General features: G+C 47.0%; 1 pseudogene; it reads left to right on the top strand.

Annotated features, from left to right (window-relative positions):
• Nucleotides 1–2,409: 2,409 nt before the first annotated feature.
• Nucleotides 2,410–4,209, top strand: LOC111550881 (annotated as a pseudogene).
• The last annotated feature ends 6,535 nt before the right edge of the window (nucleotides 4,210–10,744 follow it).

The following is a 10,744-nucleotide window of genomic DNA, read 5'->3' as shown; positions in this document are numbered from 1 at the left end:
GCTACTAAACGTCTCTACTAAAAATACAAAAAACTAGCCGGGCGAGGTGGCGGGCGCCTGTAGTCCCAGCTACTCCGGAGGCTGAGGCAGGAGAATGGCGTAAACCCGGGAGGCGGAGCTTGCAGTGAGCTGAGATCTGGCCACTGCACTCCAGCTCGGGCGACAGAGCAAGACTCCGTCTCAAAAAAATAATAATAATAATAAAAATAAAAATAAAAAAATTAGCTAGGCGGGTTGGCAGGTGGCTGTAATCCCAGCCACTCGGGAGGCTGAGGCATGAGAATTACTTGAGCCTGTGAAGTGGAGCTTGCAGTGAGGTGAGATCGTGCTACTGCACTCCAGCCTGGGCGATAGAGTGAGATTGTCTCAAAAAAAAAAAAAAAAGTGTAAATGTTAATTTTTTACATTGGTGTGACTACTTCAGAACCTGCAAAATCATTTTATGCTGATCACATTTAGTCCCTCTGAAAAAACCAAGGCCATAATGCTGCCTAAGGCATGGAAATAGAACCTGGAAATACTAACCCTTATTTGTATAGTAGCTTGCTAAATCCACAGGCACTATTCCTTTCATTTCTCACGTTGGTTGTGTTATATGATGATAAAGACCTGAGAAAGGAATTTCCTTCCAAAATACTAATAACTCAGAGATTCATCTTTTGACTGAATCCTGCCTTTCTACTTTTTCTGCATATCAAAAAGGACACTTTTAGGTGGCCATGTTGTAAAATACGTAAAGTGGATAGCCAATTCTGTTTTGAATTCTTATAACGAGCCAGGATTACAAAAGTAATGCATGTCCTCGCCAGATGTGGTGGCTCACGCCTGTAATCCCAGCACTTAGGGAGGCTGAGGCAGGCGAATCAGTTGAGCTCAGGAGTTTGAGACTAGCCTGGGCAACACAGTGAGAACCCCATCTCTACCAAAAATACAAAAAATTAGCTGAGTGTGGTGGTGGGTGCCTGTAATCCCAGCTACTTGGGAGGCTGAGGCAGGAGAATCACTTGAACCTGACAGGGAGGGGTTGCAGTGAGCCGAGATCACATCACTGCACTCCAGCCTGGGTGACAAAGACTGTGTCTCAAAAAAAATTTTTTTAAGTAATACATGGGCCAGGCACGGTGGCTTATGCCTGTAATCCCAACATTTTGGGAGGCCGAGGCAGGTGGATCACCTGAGGTCAGGAGTTCAAGACCAACATGGTGAAACCCTGTCTACTAAAAATAAGAAATTAGCCAGGTGTGGTGGCGCATGCCTGTAATCCCAGCTACTCAGGAGGCTGAGGCAGGAGATTCCTTGAACCTGGGAAGTGGAGGTTGCAGTGAGATGAGATCACACCATTGCACTCCAGCCTGGGCGAGTGAAACTCCTTCTCCAAAAAAAAAAAAAAGTAATGCATGTCTTTATAGATCCGAGTACATTTTGGGATGTAAATTTAACCCTTTCTTTTGTTTTCAGACAGTCTCACTCTGTCAGGCTAGAGTGTAGTGGCATGATCTCAGCTCACTGCAACCTCTGCCTCCTGGGTTCAAGTGATCCTCCTTCATCAGCTTCCCAAGTAGCTGGGATTACAGGCACCTACCATCACGCCCAGCTAATTTTTGTATTTTTAGTGGAGATGGGGTTTCACCGTGTTGGCCAGCGTGGTCTTGAACTCCAGGCCTCAAACGACCTGCCCGCCTTGGCCTCCCAAAGTGTTGGGATTACAGGCATGAGCCACCACCAGGCCTAACCTTACCAACTTAAAAATAGAAATAGCTCAAGCTACCTTAACTTATTTTACAGGAAAAAAATGGATTACTTTTCAGGCTAATTTTTTTGACATTTCTAGATATTATCTAATAGGCCTTTTGCACAGTGTAGGCCAATGGCAGTTAAACATTTGTTAGCTAGAGAATCATTTGGTGAAATAAAATTCTCAGCCGGGCGGGGTGGCTCACGCCTGTAAACTCAACACTTTGGGAGGCCGTTGCGGGCGGATCACCTGATGTCAGGAATTCGAGACCAGCTCGGGCAATATGGCGAAACCCCGTCTCTACTAAAAATATAAAAAATTAGCCGGGCCGGGCGCGGTGGTTCACGCCTGTAATCCCAGCACTTTGGGAGGCTGAGGCGGGTGGATCACAGGTCAGGAGATGGAGACCATCCTTGCTAACACGGTGAAACCCTGTCTCTACTAAAAATATACAAAAAAACCGCCAAAAAAAAAAAAATTAGCCGGGCGTGGTGGCACGTGCCTGTAGTCCCAGCTACTCAGGAGGCTGAGGCACAAGAATCGCTTGAACCGGGGAGGCAGAGGTTGCCGTGAGCCGAAAATGCACCACTACACTCCAGCCTGGGCAACACAGTGAGACTGTCTCAAAAAATATAAATGAATAGTCCTCGCTGCCGTCCAGGCGGGGTCCGCCGATGCCCCGAGCACCCGGCCTGCCACGGCGGCCCGGCAGACTGCCTCTGTCACCAGGGCCCTCTGTCCACGTCCCCTGTGCGGCCAGCGTCAGAGCCATGGCGACCGAGAAGAGGCCACCAGAGCACAGCCGACTCCTTCGTCATCCCCCACTCGGAGCAAGCCTACACCCCTGGAGCCAAACTATGCTCTAAAGTTCACCCTTGCTGGCCACACCAACGCAGTGTCCTTCGTGAAATTCAGCCCGAATGGAGAGTGGCTGGCAAGTTCCATCTGCTGATAAACTCATTAAAATTGGGGGTACATATGACGGGAAATTTGAGAAAACCGTCTGGTCACAAGCTGGGAATATCCGATGTAGCCTGGTCCTCAGATTCTAACCTTTTTGTTTCCGCCTCAGATGACAGAACCTTGAAGATACAAAATACCGGATGTGAGCTCGGGAAAGTGTCTGAAAACCCTGAAGGGACACAGTAATTGTGTCTTTTGCTGTAACTTCAATCCCCAGTCCAACCTTACTGTCTCAGGATCCTTTGATGAAAGTGTGGCCGGGCGCGGTGGCTCAAGCCTGTAATCCCAGCACTTTGGGAGGCCGAGATGGGCGGATCACGAGGTCAGGAGATCGAGACCATCCTGGCTAACGCAGTGAAACCCCGTCTCTACTAAAAAATACAAAAAACTAGCCGGGCGAGGTGGCGGGCGCCTGTAGTCCCAGCTACTCGGGAGGCTGAGGCAGGAGAATGGCATAAACCCGGGAGGCGGAGCTTGCAGTGAGCTGAGATCCGGCCCCTGCACTCCAGCCTGGGCAACAGAGCAAGGCTCTGTCAAAAAAAAAAAAAAAAGAAAGTGTGAGGATATGGGATGTGAAAACAGGAAAGTGCCTCAAGATTTTGCCAGCTCACTCAGATCCAGTCTCAGCCATTCATTTTCATTGTGATGGATTCTTGATAGTTTCAAGTATCTATGATGGTCTCTGTCCATCTGGCACACCGCCTCGGGTCAGTGCCTGAAGATGCTCACTGATGATGACAACCCACCTGTGTCTTTCCTGAAGTTCTCCCAGAACAGCAGATACATCCTGGCTGCCACTCTGGACAACACTCTGAAGCTCTGGGACTACAGCAACGGGAAGTGCCTGAAGATGTACACTGGCCACAAGAACGAGAAATACTGCATATTTGCCAATTTCTCTGTTACTGGCAGGAAGCGGATTGTGTCTGGCTCGGAGGATAACCTTCTTTACATTTGGAACCTTCAGACGAAAGAGATTGTACAGAAATTACAAGGCCACACAGGTGGTGTGATCTCAACAGCTTGTCACCCAACAGAAAACATCACCTCTAGCCGCGCTAGAAAATGACAAAACAATTAAACTGTGGAAGAGTGACTGTTAAATCCCTTTGCTCCCTTAAGTGACAGACTGTCAGGAAGTTGACCCGGATTGGCAAGAAACGTGGTGTCTCAGAGGTGGTCCCCCCAGGGTCTGTGCCTGGGGGTCAGGACGGGGCCTGATTTGAGCCTCCTTTTTGAAGACTATTTGGCCGAGTGTGGACCACTGGAAAGTGCTAAAAGTTGCTAGTGACATTTCTCGCCAATTCTTCTAACATTGGTGGCACATGCCTGTAATACTGTCTAGGGAAGTGCCTTCTAATACTGTCTAGGGAAGAGTTCCTAGTCTACTGTGTTCAAACAGAGTGAACAAAAATTTTTAATTTTTTGTTTCAAAAGGGTGAAGTTCAATTTTAAAAAATAATAAATATAATAAACAAAAATCTCATGGAACATCAATGTAAAATAATTCAAATGGCATTTTATTAGCACAGTGTATGTTAAAGTTTCAGATTTGTAACATTTACTATGTAAATAAAAATAGTGAATAAGAAAAATGAAGCTATTTTGATACACATGCAAAATTGGAATTTATGGATAACAGTTGCTGTCTTCAGCCTCAAGAGTCTACTTATTTGTTTCGGTTGCACAGTATTGAGAACAGTTCCAATATAGCTAAATAATAGTAAATTTCAGTTAATAGCATATCTTAAAAAGAAAAAAATAGTAAATAATTTTTAAAAATTGTAAAACACCTCATCTTGGAATCTCTAGATGCTTTCCAGTTAAATTTAATACAGAAACTTGAAAGACGAGTAGCAGGAGATGTTTTTGTTTTGTTTTGTTTTTGAAACGGAGTCTCACTCTGTCTCCCGCGCTGGAGTGCAGTCACGCAATGTGGGCTCACTGCAACCTCCACCTCAAGTGATTCTCGTGCCTCAGCCTCCTGAATAGCTGGGATTATAGGCACACACCGCCATGCCCGGCTAATTTTTGTGTTTTTAGTAGAGACAGAATTTCACTGTGTTGCCCAGGCTGGTCTGGAACTCCAGGGCTCAAGTGATTCACTCATCTTGGCCACCCAAAGTGCTGGTATTACAGGCGTGCGCCAACACTCCCAGCTAATTTTTTATATTTTTAGTAGAGATGGGATTTCACCATGTAGACCAGAGTGGTCTCAAACTCCTGACCTCAAGTGATCTACTCGCTTCAGCCTCCCAAAGTGCTGAGATTATAGGCGTGAACCACTGTGCCCAGCCGGGGCTGCTATTTTTGAATCTGCTTTTACAGAGCAGGTGGTACCTTTCCCTTCCTCTTTTCCCTTTTCCTTGCTGGCTAGAATGAAAACATGATGCTTAGAGTGGGAGCAGCCATCCTGGACATGAAATGGGAGACTTGCGTCAAGGACAGCAAAGCGACCAGATGAGGAAGGCTTGGGCCTTTTCCAGCCCTCGACCACCTACCTGGACTTTTATGTGAGAGAGAAATACATTACTATTCTGCTTAAGACACTGTAATATTGGGTCCCTCTTGGAGCATCCAAGTTTATATGCTAATGTAATTTGTAAATTATGTTTATTCTAATGCTCCTAAAATAAATGCCTATTAAAATTTAAAAAGATGTATATGCACCTAAAATAATCTCCCATGTTACTAGCATTATCTAGTGAGTAGTCTCTTACATGTCTATATTCAAGAAAAAGGAAGGGAGGAAGGGAGCAAGTGGTCACTGTATCCAACTTATCCTCTGAAGCTTTAAGGCTGCTTATACGTATTATTTTGCAAGGCTAACACTATAAAACACTACAAGAACACACCAGAGTTTTTGGTCTAAAACTTGAACACACTGCCAGTATGTGATGATGATAACAGCTAGTTGGGGACCACATACTCTGGAAAGCTAGGATGAGTCTCTAACTGACTAACAAAGTTAATGCCTTTTTTTTTTTTTCGAGATGGGATCTCACTCTTTTTCCCCGGTTTGGTGTCGGGGGACAAACTTTGGGCCCCTGCAGCCCCAACTTCCCTGGCTCAAGCGATCCTCCCCCTCCAGCCCCCAAATACCTGGGACTACCGCTCCCCCCCCCCCCACCTGCCTTTTTTTTTTTTTTGTCATTTTGGCAGAGATGGGGTCTTGCCATTTGCCCAAGTGGGTCTCAAACTCCTGAGCTCAAGCAGTTCACCCACTGTGGCCTCCCAAACTGCTCGGATTACAGGCATGAGCTACTGCCCCTGGCGTTTTTTTGTTGTTTTTTTAATGTGATAGCTGTGATTGTGCCATTGCACTCCAGCCTGGGCAAGTGAGACTCTATCTCAAAAAAGCACAAAAAATCGACTGAGTGCAGTGGCTCATGCCTGTAATCCCAGCACCTTGGGAGGCCAAGGCAGGTGGATCACCTGAGGTTAGGACTTTGAGACCAGCCTGGCCGACATGGTGAAATCCTCTTTCTACTAAAAATACAAAAATTAGCCAGGTGTGGTGGCGGGCACCTGTAATCCCAGCTACTTGGGAAGCTGAGGCAGGAGAATTGCTGGAACCAGAAGGCAGGGTTTGCAGTGAGCTGAGATTGCACCATTGCACTCCAGCCTGGGCAACAAGAGTGTGAAGCTCTGTCAAAAACACACACACACACATACATGGTAAATAGAATTTTAAAATTAAAAAAAAGAAAGTGACTACAACAATAAAAAACACCTTAATGTTTCCTTTTACAATTTTAACCTTTTTTTTTTTTTTTTTTTTTGAGACGGAGTCTCGCTCTATAGCCCGGGCTGGAGTGCAGTGGCTGGATCTCAGCTCACTGCAAGCTCCGCCTCCCGGGTTTACGCCATTCTCCTGCCTCAGCCTCCGGAGTACCTGGGACTACAGGTGCATGCCACGTCGCCCGGCTAGTTTTTTTTGTATTTTTTTAGTAGAGACAGGGTTTCACCGTGTTAGCCAGGATGGTCTCGATCTCCTGACCTCGTGATCCACCCGTCTCGGCCTCCCAAAGTGCTGGGATTACAGGCTTGAGCCACCGCGCCCGGCCGCTTAACCTTTTTTTCTTTTGAGGCAGGATCTTGCTGTGTCACCCAGGCTGGAGTGCAGTGGCATAAATCGGCTCATTGCAATCTTGACCTCCCAAGCTCAAGTGATCCTCCCACCTCAGCCTCATGAGTAGCTGGGACTACAGATACATGCTACTACTCCTTGCTAATTTTTTTCTATTATTTGTACAGTTGGGCTCTCACTATGTTGCCCAGGCTAGTCTTGAACTCCTGGCCTTAAGTGATCCTCCCTTCTCAACCTCCCATGGTGAGGCAGAAATTAGAGAAAGAAGAAATAAAAACTAAAAGAGAAAAACAAGTTTTCCTATATTAGGTTGTCTCATCCCAAAAAAACAGTAACAGACAGCGCCCAGGCCCAGGCAAGGTCCTGATAACACTATCTTAGAAGTCAGAACCCAAAAGGAATGTGCTCTGGAGACTCTCCCAGCACTCCCCAATATAAGGATAAGAAAAACAAAGTTCCTCTTTTAATCCTTTACCCCCTCCCCATAAATATTTTGCAAGTTTTATAAGTTCCTGTTTCTGCTTCGATGCAGCTGCAAGGTCACAAGCTGTGCTAGAGATTACAAGACGTGTCACTCTTTGATTAACTGTCCTTATTCTGCTTCTGTAAGCTTGCTTACAAAAATCGAGCCCTGTCTTTGTTCTGGTCTCAACTTTTGGATGTGAGTCCACTGAGCTGGTGTACACCTTAATAAAAATCCTCCTATAACACCCATTTGGTCTCTCTGGTCCTCTGATTCCTGCAACATTTTGGTGAGCCATCCAGGAGAGAAGACGACAGGTTTGTTGTCTCCTTTGCCTGTGGGGCTGGAGCCCTGGGCTGGATACCTGTGACCCCAGGCGTGCCATCAGGAGAACTTCAACCCGGAGGGGAGATCAGCTCTTCTGTGACCCAGTGGCGTCCCTTCCCTGACAGCGCAAGGGAACCTAAGGGGTACAGGACGATTCCAGGGACAGCATGCTTCAGGACCATGGTAAGGTATTGGGGCCCAAAGCAGGACCCGTCCCATAAGGATGAAAGGGGAGCTGATCACCTCCCAGGGTGCAACTAGTAGTCCGACACAGGATTCAAGAATGGCTTGTAAATGTCGGGGAAACTTACACCCTAGCCAACCCAGGACGCGAGAGTGGCTTGCAAACACAGTTGAGAAAGGGGAACTGGGAGAGGAGAAGTGTGTGAAAGTGTGTGAAAGTTGGTTCCAGGAGGAACCAACGCGGGGAGTGACATGTGGGGGCTGCAGGTCTCTTAGTAGAGACTGTATGCTCCAAGCGAAGTGTGGGACCCACCAGGTCTAATTGGTCTGAAACAAAGAAAGAGTGAGTGTGCTGTGCCTGGGAAGGAGGAAATGGGAGGAAAATAATCAAAACCTACCTCTTTAGAACGGGGTTAAAGAACTTCAGAAAGGGTTATGCAGGGGACTATAGGATCAAGTTAACCCCCCAAGGGTGAGGACACTCTGTGAAATAGAATAGCCTTCTTTTGATGTCAGCTGGCTGGCTGAAAAGGCTATAGGTAGGGAAGCAACTGGCCATGTATTTAGGGTTGTAACCGGGGTTGGAGGACAGCCAGGGCACCTGGACCAATTCACCTAATATCCACTCATGGCTGAATGCAGCCCTGCCTAGCAGCTTATTGCAGAATGCTCCTAGCTGGAGTCATGCCCAAAGTGAAAGTAAAATCAGCTTTGCTGGCAAACAGGGAGACAAAAGGAAAAGTCTCAAGGAGAGCAGGAAAAACCAGTTTTGCAAGCTCCAGAGAAGGCAAAAAACGCCTCCTCCCTATTCTCCAATCTACCCACCTCTAGACCAGCAGCCCCTGAGGGGTTAGGTCCAGATGGGTACACGCCCCCAACCTCACCCAATAGGGAAGAATCAGAGCTCCAGGAAGTTAAAGTGGAAGGTCAGGAAAATCAGGCAAGACTTCTCCAGTCAGGCCGCACTCAGGCTATGCAAATACCTCTCAGGGAGACAAGAGGACCCCCCTCTATCATAATGAACAAGGCCAAATCCAGGGAAGAGAATGAACCTTCATTCATTTTCAACCACTCATCTCCTAAACTGGAAGCACCATACCCCTTCCTACAAGGAGAAACCTAAGGCCCTTATAGATCTGGTGCAGTCCATCTTTCTAACACACAATCCAACTTGGCCAGACTGCAAACAGCTCCTCCTGACGCTGTTTAATACTGAGGAGTGCCGGAGGATAACTCAGGCAGCCCTCCACTAGCTAGAAGCCAATGTACCAGCAGGCACACTGAATGCTCAGCGTATGCTCAAGGCCAGTTCCCAGAAGCAGACCTGCTCTAGGACCCAATGATGTCACCCAGTTTCAGTACCTGCAGAGAGGTACCGAGAGGCAATCCTGCAAAGGCTGAGAAATGGCAGGAAAAAAAGGCAATCAATATAGGGAAAATCTCAGAGGTGCTCCAGGGAGCAGATGAAAGCCCTAGCCAGTTTTATGAAAGATTGTGTAAGGCATTCCAGCTTTATATTCCGTTTGATGCTGAAGCAGCTGAAAATCAGCGCATGGTGAACATGGCATTTGAAGGACAAGCCCAGGTTGACATCAAATGGAAGCTGCAAAAGCTAGAAGGGTTTATGCAGGCATGAATGCCACCCAGCTTATAGAGGTGGCTACTAAGATAACCGTGACCAAGAGGCAAAGAAGGAAGCAGATCAGAGGCTTAAGAAAGAGGCAGGCTGGCCGTGGTGGCTCACGCCTGTAATCCCAGCACTATGGGAGGCCGAGACGGGCAGATCACGAGGTCAGGAGATCAAGACCATCCTGGCTAACACAGTGGAACCCCATCTCTACTAAAAATATTAAAAAATTAGCTGGGTTTGGTGGCGGGCACCTATAGTCCCAGTTACTCGGGAGGCTGAGGCAGGAGAATGACGTGAACCTGGGAGATGGAGTTTGCAGTGAGCCAAAATCACACCACTGCACTCCAGCCTAGACAACTGAGCAAGACTCTGTCTCAAAAAAAAAAAAAAAAAAAAAGAGAGAGAGAGAAAAAAAAGAAAAAGGCCAATCTGTTAGCGGCAGCCCTCGTAGAAGGGAAACTAGTATTGTAAGAGGATGTGGACATGGATGTGGATGTGGAAGAGATCAAGTTAGGCAGAGATCTGAGAGCTGGCTGAGGCTAGAGAGAGATCAATGTACATGGTGCAAAAAGAAGGGACACTGGAAGGATGAATGTCCAGAAGGTAATGAGAAGAGTAGTCAGGGCCATGGTATGAAGAGGCCATTGACCACAGGCTGCTATATCCTGGGAGAACCAGATAACGATCTAATCAGACTGGCAGGAGCTGAAGGATATGAAGACTAGGACAGACTGGGCTCCTTCTCTTTAGGCCCCCAGGAACCAATAGTCACATTAGAAGTTGGAGGCCAGCTAATGGACTTTATGGTAGACACTGGGACTGAACACTCAGTAGTGACCTGACCTATAGGGCCACTAACCAAGAGCTATACAGCTATTGTAGGAGCCACTAGAGTCTCAGAGAAAAGGCCTTTCTGTCAGTCAAGGAGGTGTGTTATAGGAGGACGACGGGTCCAACATAAATTCCTATACCTCCCAAATTGTCCAGTTCCCTTGCTGGGAAGAGACCTACTCCAAAAACTGCAAGCACAGATTGCTTTTGGGCCACAAGGAAATATGACTTTGAGCCTAACTGAGCCAAAGGCCATTACGTTTACCTTTTTTTTTGTTTGTTTGTTTGTTTTTGTTTTGTTTTGTTTTGTTGTTTTTGAGACAGAGTCTTGCTCTGTCGCCCAGGCTGGAGTGCGGTGGCGCGATCTTGGCTCACTGCAAGCTCCGCCTCCCGGGTTTATGCCATTCTCCTGCCTCAGCCTTCCGAGTAGCTGGGACTACAGGTGCCTGCCACCTCGCCCGGCTAGTTTTTTGTATTTATTTATTTATTTTTTTTTTGAGACAGAGTCTCGCTCTGTCGCCC

The sequence above is a fragment of the Piliocolobus tephrosceles genome, chromosome 3 (assembly GCF_002776525.5).
Source record: "Piliocolobus tephrosceles isolate RC106 chromosome 3, ASM277652v3, whole genome shotgun sequence".
NCBI classification, from domain to species: domain Eukaryota; kingdom Metazoa; phylum Chordata; class Mammalia; order Primates; family Cercopithecidae; genus Piliocolobus; species Piliocolobus tephrosceles.
The sequence above is the reverse complement of the archived record's forward strand: the minus strand, read 5'-3'. Positions and strand labels throughout refer to the sequence as shown.